The sequence below is a fragment of the Narcine bancroftii genome, chromosome 8 (assembly GCF_036971445.1).
Source record: "Narcine bancroftii isolate sNarBan1 chromosome 8, sNarBan1.hap1, whole genome shotgun sequence".
NCBI classification, from domain to species: Eukaryota; Metazoa; Chordata; class Chondrichthyes; order Torpediniformes; family Narcinidae; genus Narcine; species Narcine bancroftii.
Genome location: NC_091476.1, coordinates 73,150,262 through 73,163,133, shown reverse-complemented (window position 1 = coordinate 73,163,133; position 12,872 = coordinate 73,150,262). Strand labels below are relative to the sequence as shown.

Below are 12,872 nucleotides of genomic sequence, written 5' to 3'. Positions count from 1 at the left end.
CACACATTACATACACGTGCTTAGTATGAGAAGGGGGTTAAGTTAGGTAAAGTAATTCAATAGTGATAAGTTAAAGTGTAATTCTGTTTTCATGTTTAAAGATAATTAAAAGCAACTGTTCTTTAAGAAACCATTTGTCTTGGTGAATATCTATTGCTGCTGGGTTTATGGGTCCTCTGGGCTTGTAACAGAAGGTAAACTCCAGACCTGTCTGACCTCCAACACTCGCGGCCGATAGGAGATTCTGCAAATCCAGCTCTGCTGATTCACCTCGCAGATGGCTCAGCTTACAGTAAAAATCTATTTTGCCAGAAAACCTGCAAGTAAACATGAAACCATTATGTGCAGAAATGCGGAATTGGACAGCACAGAAACAGAAGCTTCAGCCCATCATTCTATGCTGGCTTTTTTGTTGATCTACACCAGTGGTTTTCAGACTTTTTCTTTCCACTCACATACCACTTTACATCATCCCTATGCCATATAGGTGCTCTGTGATTAGTAAGGGATTACTTAAGGTGGTCTACGAGTAGGAATAAAAAGTTTGAAAACCATTGGTTTAATTATCCCTAATTGTGCACGGTTTCATACTCCAAAGGAAATGGGCCAATGACAATTTTTCTCAACTAAAATATTTCAGTAACAATTGGTTCTCACCCTTCCCTTCCCACTTACACTCCACCTTAAGCAATCCCTTACTAATACTGGAACATATATTTTATAAGTGGGATGAAAAGCTGGTGCAATATAAAAGCTCATCAGCATTGCATCATTTACTTAATATATGGAAGAAGATCCACGTAGAAAGGAAAAAAAAACGAATTACCAAATACCAAAATTGTTATTGACGCAAAACCCACTAATTCCTTTTACAATAGATGACCTTTCCTTTAGAGAATGGGAGAGAAAAGGAATCAAAAGAATAGAAAATTGTTTTTTTGGGAAATAATTTATTAACATTTGAACAGTTGAAGGATAAATATAGAATAACTCACAGTACACTGTTTGCATACCATCAACTGAAAGCTTATTTAAAGGATAAATTGGGAAACAGACTGAGATTACCAGAAGGAAGCAGCTTTGAATATGTGATTACAGATACAATGATAATTAAAAGATTTATAACAAATATGTACATTAAGCTGCAAGGTAAGGAAAATGAGGAAATAAGCTATAAACCTAAACAAAAGTGGGATTTAAACATAAAGATAAAGAATGAAATATGGGAAAAGTTATGTTCTGAAACTATGAAGAATATAATAAACACAAGGTTACGCATGATACAGTATAATTGGTTACACACGTTATATATCACTCGTCAAAAATTAAAAGAATGGGATCCAACATTATCAGATAGATGTTTTCGCTGTAAAAATGAAATGGGAACAACAATATATGCAAATTGTGGATGTAAGAAAGTGAATACATTTTGGGAAGAACTAAATCAGATAATAAATAAAATCACAAAAAATAACATACCAAAAAATCCAGAGATCTTCCTTTTAAGAAATAAAGAAATAGGCCTCAAATTGGATAAAGCGCAAAAATGATTTATTATGATAGCCTTAAGCCTTAGCAGTAGCAAAAACAATGTATAATGTCAACTTGGAAAATGGAAGAGAGCCTGAGAATACAGCAACGGTACATGGAAATGAATAAATGTATTCCATTGGAAAAAATAACATAATTTAAAAAATAAAGTCACATTACTTGAACAAATTTGGGAACCATAGATGGAACACAACAGAGAGAGCTTGCCTACGACCTCCATCCCCTAAAATGATAAGAAGACAAAACTATTTGATTTAGTGTATAAAAGTAGATGACACATTTTTCTGGTTTGTTTTTCTTTTGTGTGATGACATTGTTTAATGGTTTTATTGTATTGTATATGTTGAATATTTATTGGTTTTGGAGGGGGGAGGGAAGGAGGGAGAGAAGGTAGAGGGAAAAAGGGGAAAATGCCATTGTGTATATTTAATGAGAAACGTTTGTATATACTTTGGTTGTTATGGTTCACATTGTGAAAAATAAAAAAATTATTTAAAAAATAGAATCCCTTACTAATAGACCACCTATGGTATAGGGATTGCTTAAGGTGGAACGTGAGTTCAGAGAAGCAGTTTGATGTTCTCACTGTATACAGTTTATTTTTTGCCCTACCAATTTATGGTAATTTTGCCGCACCTCAGAAAAAAATGAATCTCAAGGTTTTAGGTGATGTCATGTATGTACTCTGACAATAAATCTGAAATCTATCTAATTTTAAAAAAATGTAATTTATGCAATTATTTTGCATGTGTAAATGCTGCAGCAAAGCAATGAATTTCAGGACACGTGTTCACAACAATAATTTTTTTTATTTATAGAATTTTTTATTTTTCACATAATGAACCATATCAACCAAAATACACACAAACATTTCCCTCTTGAATATACACAGTGTCATTATCTCCCCTTTTTTCCCCCTCCCTTCCCTCCCTCCTTCCTACCCCCATCCAAACCCATTAAACGTTCAACATATACAATACAATAAACCCATTAAAAAATGTCATCACACAATGAAAATAAACAAGAAAATTGTGTCATCTTATTTTTACACATTGGATCAAGTCATTTTGTCTTCTTATCATTTTAGGGGTGGAGGTCCAAGGCAAGCCCTCTCTGTTATGTTCCATGTACGGCTCCCAAATTTGTTCAAATAATGTGACTTTATTTTTTAAATTATATGTTATTTTTCCAATGGAATACATTTATTCATTTCCATGTACCATTGCTGTATTCTCAGGTTCTCTTCCATTTTCCAAGTTGACATTATACATTTTTTTGCTACTGCTAAGACTATCATAATAAATCTTTTTTGCACTTTATCCAATTTGAGGCCTAATTCCTTACTTCTTATATTACTTAGAAGATCTCTGGATTTTTTGTGATTTTATTTAATATCTGATTTAGATTTTCCCAAAACATTTTCACTTTCTCACATGCCCAAATTGCATGTACTGTTGTTCCCGTTTCCTTCTTACAGCGAAAACATCCATCTGATAATGTTGCATCCCATTCTTTTAACTTTTGAGGCATGATATATAGCCTGTGTAAACAATTATATTGTATCATGCATAACCTCGTATTTATTATATTTTTCATAGTTCCAGAGCATAAGTTTTCCCATATTTCATTTTTTATCTTTATGTTTAAATCTTTTTCCCACTTTTGTTTGGGTTTATAGCCTATTTCATAATTTTCTTTCTCTTGCAGCTTGATGTATATGTTTGTTAAAAATCTTTTAATTATCATTGTGTCTGTAATCACATATTCAAAGCTGCTTACTTCTGGTAACCTCAGTCTGCTTCCCAATTTGTCCTTTAAGTAGGTTTTCAGTTGGTGGTATGCAAACATTGTACCATGAGTTATTCCATATTTGTACTTCATTTGTTCAAATATTAATAAATTATTTCCCAAAAAACAATTTTCTATTCTTTTAATTCCTTTTCTTTCCCATTCTCTAAAGGAAAGGTTATCTATTGTGAAAGGGATTAGTTGATTTTGCGTCAATAATAATTTTGGTAGTTGGTCATTTTTTTTTCCTTTCTACGTGAATCTTCTTCCATAAGTTGAGTAAATGGTGCAGTACTGGTGAACTTTTATATTGCACCAGTTTTTCATCCCACTCATAAAGTATATGTTCTGGTACCTTCTACCCTATTTTATCTCTCTCTTTCTTGGTCCAATCTGGTTTTTCCCTTGTCTGATAAAAAAATCTGATAGATACCTTAATTGTGCTTCTCTATAATAATTTTTAAAGTTTGGTAGCTGCACTACCTTGTTTGTACCACTCTGTTAATTTATCTAGCGCTATCCTTGGTTTCCCCCCTTTCCATAAAAATTTCCTTATTATTCTCTTTAATTCATTGAAGAATTTCTCTGTTAAGGGAATTGGTAATGATTGAAATAGGTATTGTAACCTTGGGAAGTCATTCATTTTAATGCAATTTGCCCTCCCTATCAATGTTAGTGGCAATTCTTTCCAATGTTCTAAGTCATTCTGTAAATTCTTCATTAATGGCTGATAATTTAATTTGTATAGATGGCCTAAATTTTTATCTAATCTAATACCTAGGTATCGGATTGCTTGTGTTTGCCATTTAAATGGTGATTCTTTTTAAAATTCTGTATAATCCGCATTACTCATTGGCATCGCTTCACATTTATTTGCGTTGATCTTTCTCCATATTCTTTCAATTTCTTATGTAATTCTTTTAATGATATTTCTGGTTCGGTTAGGTATACTACGATGACACCTGCAAATAAACTGATTTTATACTCCTTCTCCTTTATTTTTATCCCTTTTATTTTATTTTCTGTTCTTATCAGTTCTGCCAATGGTTCTTTTGCCTAGTTGACCTACTTAATTTAAATTGCTTCGATATATATTCATTTACTGTCACCTTCACCAATGGTCCCTTATATAATGCTTTAATCCAATTAATATATTTTTCTAGTAGGTTAAACCTCTGTAATATTTTGAATAAATAATTCCATTCTATCCTGTCAAAGGCTTTCTCTGCGTCTAAAGCAACAACGACTGTTGGTATCTTATTTCCTTGTACTTCATGGATTAAGTTAATGAACTTACAGACATTGTCTGTTGTTGGTCTTTTCTTAATAAATCCAGTTTGATCTAGTTTTACTATTTTTGGTGCACAGTCGACAAATCTGATTGCTAATAGTTTTGCTATTATCTTATAATCTGAATTAAGTAGAGATATTGGTCTATATGATGCTGGTGTAAGTGGATCTTTCCCCGTCTTTGGTATTACTGTAATTATTGCTGTTTTATATGAATCTGTCAAGTTTTGCGTTTCTTTTATCTGGTTCATTACTTCCAGGAGAGGAGGAATTAATAATTCTTTAAATGTTTTATAGAATTCTATTGGGAGTTCATCCTCTCCAGGCATTTTATTGTTTGGCAGCTTTTTTAATATATCTTGTATTTTCTCTATTTCAAATGGTTTTATCAATTTGTTTTGCTCCTCTTGCAATTTCGCTAGTTCAATTTTAGCTAAAAGCTCATCTATTTTGTCTTCTTTCCCTTCGTTCTCAGTTCGGTATAATTGTTCATAGAATTCTTTAAAGTCTTCATTAAACTCTGTTGGGTTTTATGTAATTTGTCTTTTTTTCCTTGATGCCAATACAGTTCTTTTAGCTTGTTCTGTTTGAAGTTGACAGGCTAATATTTTGTGTGTTTTTTCTCCTAGTTTGTAATACTTCTGCTTTATTTTCATTATGTTCTTCTCCACCTTATACATTTGTAATGTTTCCTATTTTATTTTTTTGTCCGCCAATTCTCTTCTTTTTGTTGTATCTTCCCTTGTTGCTAGTTCTTTTTCTGTACTTACTATTTCCCTTTCCAACTGTTCTATTTCCCGATTGTAGTCCTTTTTCATCTTAGTTACATAACTTATATTCTGCCCTCTAATGAAGGCTTTCATTGCATCCTATAATGTAAATTTGTCTTTTACTGATTCCATATTTATTTCAAAGTTCATTTTAATTTGGCGTTCAATAAATTGTCCAAATTCCTGTCTTTTAAGTAGCATGGAGCTTAATCTCGATCTATATGTTATGACAATAAATTCTGATTCCAATTTAAAACACAAGCTTGGGTCATTGACTGAAATGGATGACTTTAAAATCTAGGTTGAGTTTAAAATTTAAGTACTGGTTTTGATCAATGTGGAAATCCTGGTTTGAAAGTGGAAGATTTTAATCAAAATAACACACAGGCTTTGGTCATTGGCATTAAATTGACAGTGTAGTGGCAGCTATACTGCTTCTGAAAGAACACACAACCAGACGGGTTGAGCTCAGTGAGCAGAACTGATTTATTGCAGGCTGCTGGGCTGGACTTGTACTCCCAGCCTAGCTGAGAACTGCACTGGGGGGCGCTGACGTGACCCGGGCATCACATGATCCCCCAGCATGGGCTTCTGAGCCCTGTGCTGAGAAGAAGGGGAAACCTCTGACAGCGCCATTTTGGCTGGCTACCCCACCGCAAGGATTACAAGCAGGGCCGGTTCGCTTACCTCGTGGTGTGCCGCCACACAGCCCCCACACCCCAGGACCGGCGCCAATGTCCTTTTTAGCTGGGTAGCCTCGCTTCTTGGGCTGGGCCACAATCACTGGTTCGATGTGGTCGAGGTGCACTGGCTTCAGCCTGTCCACAGTAAACAGTTCTCACCTGCCGCCGATGTCCAGCGTGAACATCGACCCTGAACGCTGGACAACCTTGTACAGCCCCCTGTAAGGTCTCTGCAGAGGTGCCGTGGGTGGGCCATGGCAAATTAAAATGTACTCTGCGAAAAGCAGCTCCCTAGGGATGTGAGATGGCCATGTGCCGTGTCTGGGCGGCGGTGGGGGTGCGGAGAAGTCCAAGCGGGCCCGGAGGTGGGGAAGCAGCTCGTGCGGCGACCGCTGGGGGTTGTGAGGTGCACTGATGAACTCACCAGGAAGTGCCAGTGGAGCGTCATAGACCAGCTCAGCTGACAACGCCTGCAGATCCTCCTTGGGCGTGGAGCAGATGCCCAGGAGCTCCCAAGGCAGTTCGTCTACCTAGTTAGGACCGGTGAGGCGGCCCATAAGTGCTGACTTAAGGTGGTGGTGCAGATGCTCGACCAGCCCAACGGCCTGTGGGTGCAGTGTAGCTCAATCCTCAACCTGTTGGCGAGCTGTGCCCAGAGCGCAGAGGTGAACTGGGCAACCCGATCGCTGGTGAGGTAATTCGGAACGCCGAACCGGGCAAGCCAACTGTGCAACAGTGCTCGGGAGCCGGAGTCCGTGGAGGCGTTCAGCATCAAGATCGCTTCGGGCCAACGAGTGGTGCGGTCCACCACCATGAACAGGTAATGGTTACCCCGGGAAACGGGTAAGGGCCCGACTATATCCACGTGAATGTGGATGAACCGTTCCCGGACATGCTCAAACTCTTGCATGGGCACCCTTGTATGCCTGTGTACCTTGGACATTTGGCAATGGGTGCATTTTCTGGCCCAGCCTGCAATCTGCTTCTGCAGCCCATGTCAGTCGAACCACTCTGCCACCATCCAGACCGAGGACCTGATGGACAGGTGCGAAAGGTTGTGGATGTGATGAAAGACTTGCCTGCGCCACTGCTGGGGAACCACTGGCCACGGGGTGCCCATGGAGACATCGCACAGAACGGTGCTTCCACTGCTCGGAGTCGGGAGGTCTCGGAACTGCAGGCCCATGATGGCAGTCCTGAAGGCTCGCGTCTCTTCGGACTTCTGGTCCCAGGCGAGCTGGTCAAAGTCGAGGCCGGGCATCAGCACACAAATGGCCAGTTGCGAGAGTGCATCAATGACCACGTTGTCCTTCCCCGCCTTGTACCAAATGTTGGTGGTAAACTCCGACAGGAAGGAGAGGTGACGCAGCTGGCGGGCCGACCAGAGATCCTTCGCCATTGCGAGTGCCTGGGTGAAGGGTTTGTGGTCAGTGAAGATGGTAAAAGTCCTCCCCTCCAATAGCAGAAATGCTGCACCGCCAGGTACATGCCCAGTAACTTACGGTCAAAAGCGCTATACTTGCGCTCTGGTGGGTGGAGAAGCCAGCTGAAGAATGGCAATGGCTTAAATTGTCCGTTCATCTGCTGCTCCAGGACGGCGTCGATGGCTGTGGCAGAGGCATCAACGGAGAGCACCATATTCAGGTCAGTGTGCAGGTGGGCGAGCATGGTAGCCTTCGCGAGGGCATCCTTGGTGGCTTGAATTCACTGCAGGCCTCTGGGGTCCAGGTGAGCATTTTGTGCTTGGCTGCGATTAGGGCGAATAGCGGCTGCATGATGTGTGCAGCTCACGGGATGAAACGGTTGTAGAAGTTGACCATACCCGCGAACTCCTGCAGCCCCTTGAGGTTGTCCGGTCGTGGGAACTCCTTGATAGCAGCGACCTTCGTAGTGGCGGGTGTGGCTCCCTCAGCAGCGATGGCATAGCCCAGGAACTGCATGGACTCTTTCCCAAACTGGCACTTGGCTGGGTTGATGGTGCGGCCGAAGTCGGCCAGCCAGGAGAAGAGGGTGCGCAGGTGGGCCTTGTGTTGCACCCGATCCCTGCTGGCAAGGAGAATGTCGTCTAAGTAAGTGAAGACAAAATCCAGGTCCCTGCCCACTGAGTCCATGAGGCGCTGGAAGGTCTAAGCAGCGTTCTTGAGCCCGAACAGCATGCAAAGGAATTTGAACAAGCCGAAGGGGGTGATGGTGGCCATCTTGTGTATGTCCTTAGGGTGCACCGGGATTTGGTGATACCCGAGGACCAGGTCAACCTTGGAGAAAACCCTCGCACCTTGCAGGTTGGCCGTAGAGTCCTGGATGTGAGGGATGGGGTAACGGTCAGGAACTGTTGCCTCGTTGAGCCGTCAAGAGTCTCCACAGGGGCGCGAGCCGCTGGAGGCTTTCGGGACCAGGTGGAGCGCTGAGGCCCATGGGCTGTCGGACTGCCAAATGATCCCCAGCTCCAACAGAAGCAAAAACTCCTCCTTCACCACCTGGAGCTTGTCAGGCGGGAGCCGGCATGTCTTGGCGTGAACCGGTTGGCTGTGGGTGGAACACCTTGTAGTACGGCGATGCAGTGGAGAACTGTGGCTTGCGGAGGGTTGGAAACTCATTGAGGATTCACTGGAACTCGTCTCTGGTCATACTGATCGTGGCCATCTGCGGCTACTCTGTGCGGAAGGCATCGAGGTGAATGGCTTGGAAAGTACTTGGCGCCTACCTCAAATCTCCACCAGAAGCTCGTGGGTGAGGAGGAAGTCGGTATCCAGGATGGAGGTTGGAAGGGATGAGATGGTGAACCTCCACAAGAACTTTTGTCAGCTAACCTGGAAGTGAACTGTCTAGTCTCCATATGTCTGGAACTCTGTTGCGTTGGCTCCCCTACGGAGGGGAGGTCCTCGAGGTCGGTTCCTGGACTCGATGGCCATGACCAGGATGACGCTGATCTGGGCCCCAATGTCGACGAGGAACCGCCGGCCACTGACTGAGTCCCACAGGTAGAGGAGGCTGTGTCCTTGGCCAGCCGCCGCAGGTATTAACAGCAGCCGGCCTGGTCGTTTCCCTGGAACAAGCAGAGCTGACGACACTTCAGAGTCTTGGCTCCCCAGCGCTGGTGGTAGAATCAGAGGCCTGGAGCGGATGCCGTGTCCCTGGTTATGCTCTTGGTGGCCCCTGCAGGGGCCAGATGCTCCTCCGCAGCCCATGCCTTGTGACCTGCTGGACCGCTGAGCCTTCTGGGAATCGCTCGAGCCATAGCTCTTGGGCCTTCTGAGCGACCTTTCTCGGGTCGGTAAAGCTCTCTTGGGCTAGTAACGGCCGGATGTCCTTGGGCAGATGGTCGAGTAAAATGCACTCGAAGAGTGGACAGTTTGTGTGATCACCCATGAGCACGAGCATCTCGTCCATCAGCTCCATCGGAGACCTGTCCCCCAGGGCGTCGAGGTGCAGCATCCGAGAGGCACACTGGCACCCAGATAGTCCAAGGGATCGGTGAGCACTAGCTTGATGGTCTCGTATTTGTCTTCGGCGGATGGGTGCTGAATGAGGTGCAGCACGCGTTTGGCGGTGGCCTGGTCCAGGGCGGTGACCACATGGTAGAATTTGGTCATGTCGGATGAAATCTGGCGGAGGTGAACCAGGTGCGCGTGGCCGAACCAGGTCTCCGGTTCCTGAACCCAGAATTCAGGCAGCTTGACGGCTATACCACTGATCCCAGGTTCGCTCATGATGGGTTCAAAGACGTTTGAACCAGTCAGGGTCACCAACTGCAGCGGCAGCTACACTGCTACTGAAAGAACACACAACTAGATGGGTTGAGCTCAGTGAGCAGAACTGATTTATTGCAGGCTGCTGCACTGGATTTATACTCCCAGTCTGGACCTGGCTGACAACCGCGCTGGGGGGCGCTGACGTCACCTGGTCCCCCAGCACAGGCTTCTGAGCCCTGTGCTGAGAAGAAGGGGAAACCCCCCGACTGCGCCATTTTGGCCTGCTGCCCCGCTATGTGGATTACAAGCGGGGCCGGTTTGCCTGCCTAGTGGTGTGCCGCCACAACAGTTTAGTTTATAATTTAAGCACTGATCTTGGTCACTGTGGAAATTCTGATCTGAAAATGGAGGATTTTAACCAAAGTAACATCTGAAAGTGGAGGATTTTAACTAACATAACACACAGGCTTTGGTCAATGACATTAAATTGTCGGTTTAGTTCAGAATTTAAGCACTGATTTTGGTCACCGTGGGAATTCTGATTTGAAAGTGGAGGATTTTAACCAACACACAGGCTTTGATCACTGACATTAAATTGTAGGTTTAATTTATAATTTAAGCACTGGTTTTGGTCACTGAGGAAATTCTGGTTTAACTGGAGGATTTTAACCAACATAACACACAGGTTTTGGTCACTGACATTAAATTGTAGGTTTAATTTATAATTTAAGCACTGATTTTGCTCACTGTGGAAACTCTGACCGGCTTTCTTCCCCCTGACTGCACAAGGGAGCCCTGTCAACCTCACCCTTCAGTCACTCAGCTCCCATCCTCACCGCCGCCATCTTCTTCGCCTCCCTCCCCTCATGTTTTCCCGCCTCCTCGAGCGTTGCCGGCCAACCCCGTTGCCATGGGAACACAGCCGGCTCACCACTCCTCGCCGACCGCACGCGCCGCGGTGCCTTCTGGGGCGCTGTAGTCCTCGTACCTCGTGTCGCTTCCTGGAGGCGCGCAGTTGAGGACTACGCTTCCCAGGCTGCACCGCGGCGGCAGGACAGGTGCGCCACAAAGGAGCATCTTGGTTTTCGCTGGAAATCAGTTATTCGACCAGGTATTTATTACATGAAGAAATTATAAAACATATATGATCTGAATTAATAGAAATAACATTTATATGTTTAGTTCAGAATTTATTGTCAAGAGCATGTAACAAATTTGATTTGAGGCAGCATCACAGTTCAAACATTTCTATCAGTGGTTTTCAAACTTCTTTCCACCTTAAATTATGTGGGTGTGAAGAAAAAGTTGGAAAACCCTTGTTTTAATCATCCCTCATTGACTCATCATGTGCACTGTTTCAGAACTCCCAAAGGAAATGGGCCAATGACTATCTTTCTCCAGCAAAATACTTCAGTAACTTATCGCATCTAGAGCAGCGGTTCTCAACCTTCCCCACTAATGTGGTTGGAAAGGAAAAGTTTGAAAACTGCCGTTTTAATCGTCCCTCATGGACTCATTGTGTGCACCATTTCAGAACACCCAAAGGAAATGGGCCAATGACCATCTTTCTCCAGCAAAATATTTCAGTAACAATTGGAGTAGAGGATTGGTTCTCAACCTACCTATCCACATCCCACCTTAAATAATGTGGGTGGGAAGGAAAAGTTTGAAACCCTTGTTTTAATCGTCCCTCATGGACTCATCGTGTGCACCATTTCAGAACTCCCAAAGGAAATGGGCCAACCACCATCTTTCTCCAGCAAAATATTTCAATCACTATTGGGTCTAGAGCAGTGGTTCTCAACCTTCTCTCCCCACATGCATCCCACTTTAAGTAATGTGTGAATCTGTCCACAGCAAGTCACCAGCAGTCTGCAGCCGGCATGGATCCTTTGGCTGCTGAACCCCTCACTGGTTTCCTTCCATAGTCACTACCCTCTCGGGTCATATTCCCTCTAACTGGAGAAGTCATTATTAATGTCATTCGGTTGGAGAGTGCCCAGATGGAATATGAGATGTGGCTCCTCCAATTTGCGGGTGGTCTCAGACTGGCAGTACATGATATCATGGACAGACATGTCAGCAAGGGAATGGGACGGAATTGAAATGGGTGGTGACTGGGAGGTCAGTGCTATTGCAGTGGGCAGAGCAAAGGTGTTCAGTGAAGGGCTCTCTCGGGTTCCAGGGGATTCCAAAAACCAGCAGCAATAGATATGCACCACAACACAAAGGGGTACTTAAACAAAAGTAGTTTTTAATTGTATTTGAACAAAACAGAATTAAACTTTAACTTATTACTATCAACTTACTTAACCTACTTAATCCCCCCTCTAATACTAAACGCAGGTGTGTGTAATGTGTATATAGGCTTGGAAAAGTTCTTTGGATCACAGTCCAATCTCACTGGTTGCAGGCAATTCTTGGACTGTGCACAGAAGTTAGCATTAACAAAGTTCACCAGGCTTTGGTGCTTAACAGGCAAATTGTTTCCACTCAGGAGGGTTCTTGTTGGTCTTCAGAGATTCCTTTTTGTTCCAGGACATCCGCACCTGATTCCTGTTTAATCAGTCTTGCTGACGAGACTTTCCCCCTTCAGGGTTCTCCAGATGATCCTCTTTCTTTCAGGTCACCTTTCAGACAGACAGCCTTCTCCTTTGACCATGCAGTCTTCCAAAAGTTTGTCAACTTTGTCCTTCTAGAACTGATTTCTGTCACCTTTCTCTCTGTTTCACACCCTCCCTCTCTGAGAGCAAAGCTGTTCTGTCTGCCTGCAAATGGTCTCCCAGGCAAGCTGTATGCTACAACTTTGTCGCTCTTTTTACAAAAAGCACTCTGCAAAAGTCCTGCAAATATTCTGTGTTTAAAAATGTTTGTGTGCAACCTGCTCTAATATTCCTTCCCAAAACACCTCTAAATACTCTGTCACAGCATCCAATCTCTGCAATGTAGAGGAGACCACAGCAAGAGATGCAGTAGATGACCCCTGCAGATTCACAAATGGCATTACTTCACCTTGAAGGATTGTTTGGGGCACCCAGAGGTGGTGAGGGAGGAGGTGTGAACCATCTCCTGCAGTCTCAGGGGGTAAATGCCAAGGA

General features: G+C 43.4%; 1 protein-coding gene and 1 long non-coding RNA gene across 6 annotated transcripts in view; one reads left to right on the top strand and one right to left on the bottom strand.

Annotated features, from left to right (window-relative positions):
- LOC138740849 (atlastin-3-like) overlaps nt 1-10,755 on the bottom strand; it is a 46,564-nt gene extending 35,809 nt beyond the window's left edge. For 2 of the 5 annotated variants that reach the window (XM_069894059.1, XM_069894063.1), the window contains exons 1-2: nt 10,583-10,681; nt 208-317 (exon numbers count right to left, since the gene is read on the bottom strand). The gene's annotated coding sequence lies outside the window, so the exon portion shown is untranslated. The other 3 variants (XM_069894061.1, XM_069894060.1, XM_069894062.1) reach the window with 3 other exon arrangements.
- A 13-nt stretch (nt 10,756-10,768) lies between these two features.
- The window catches only part of LOC138740853 (uncharacterized), an 80,244-nt gene continuing 78,140 nt past the window's right edge, over nt 10,769-12,872 (top strand). The window contains exon 1 of the long non-coding RNA XR_011343187.1: nt 10,769-10,885. This is a non-coding gene — a long non-coding RNA (uncharacterized lncRNA). The remainder of the gene's footprint in view (nt 10,886-12,872) is intronic.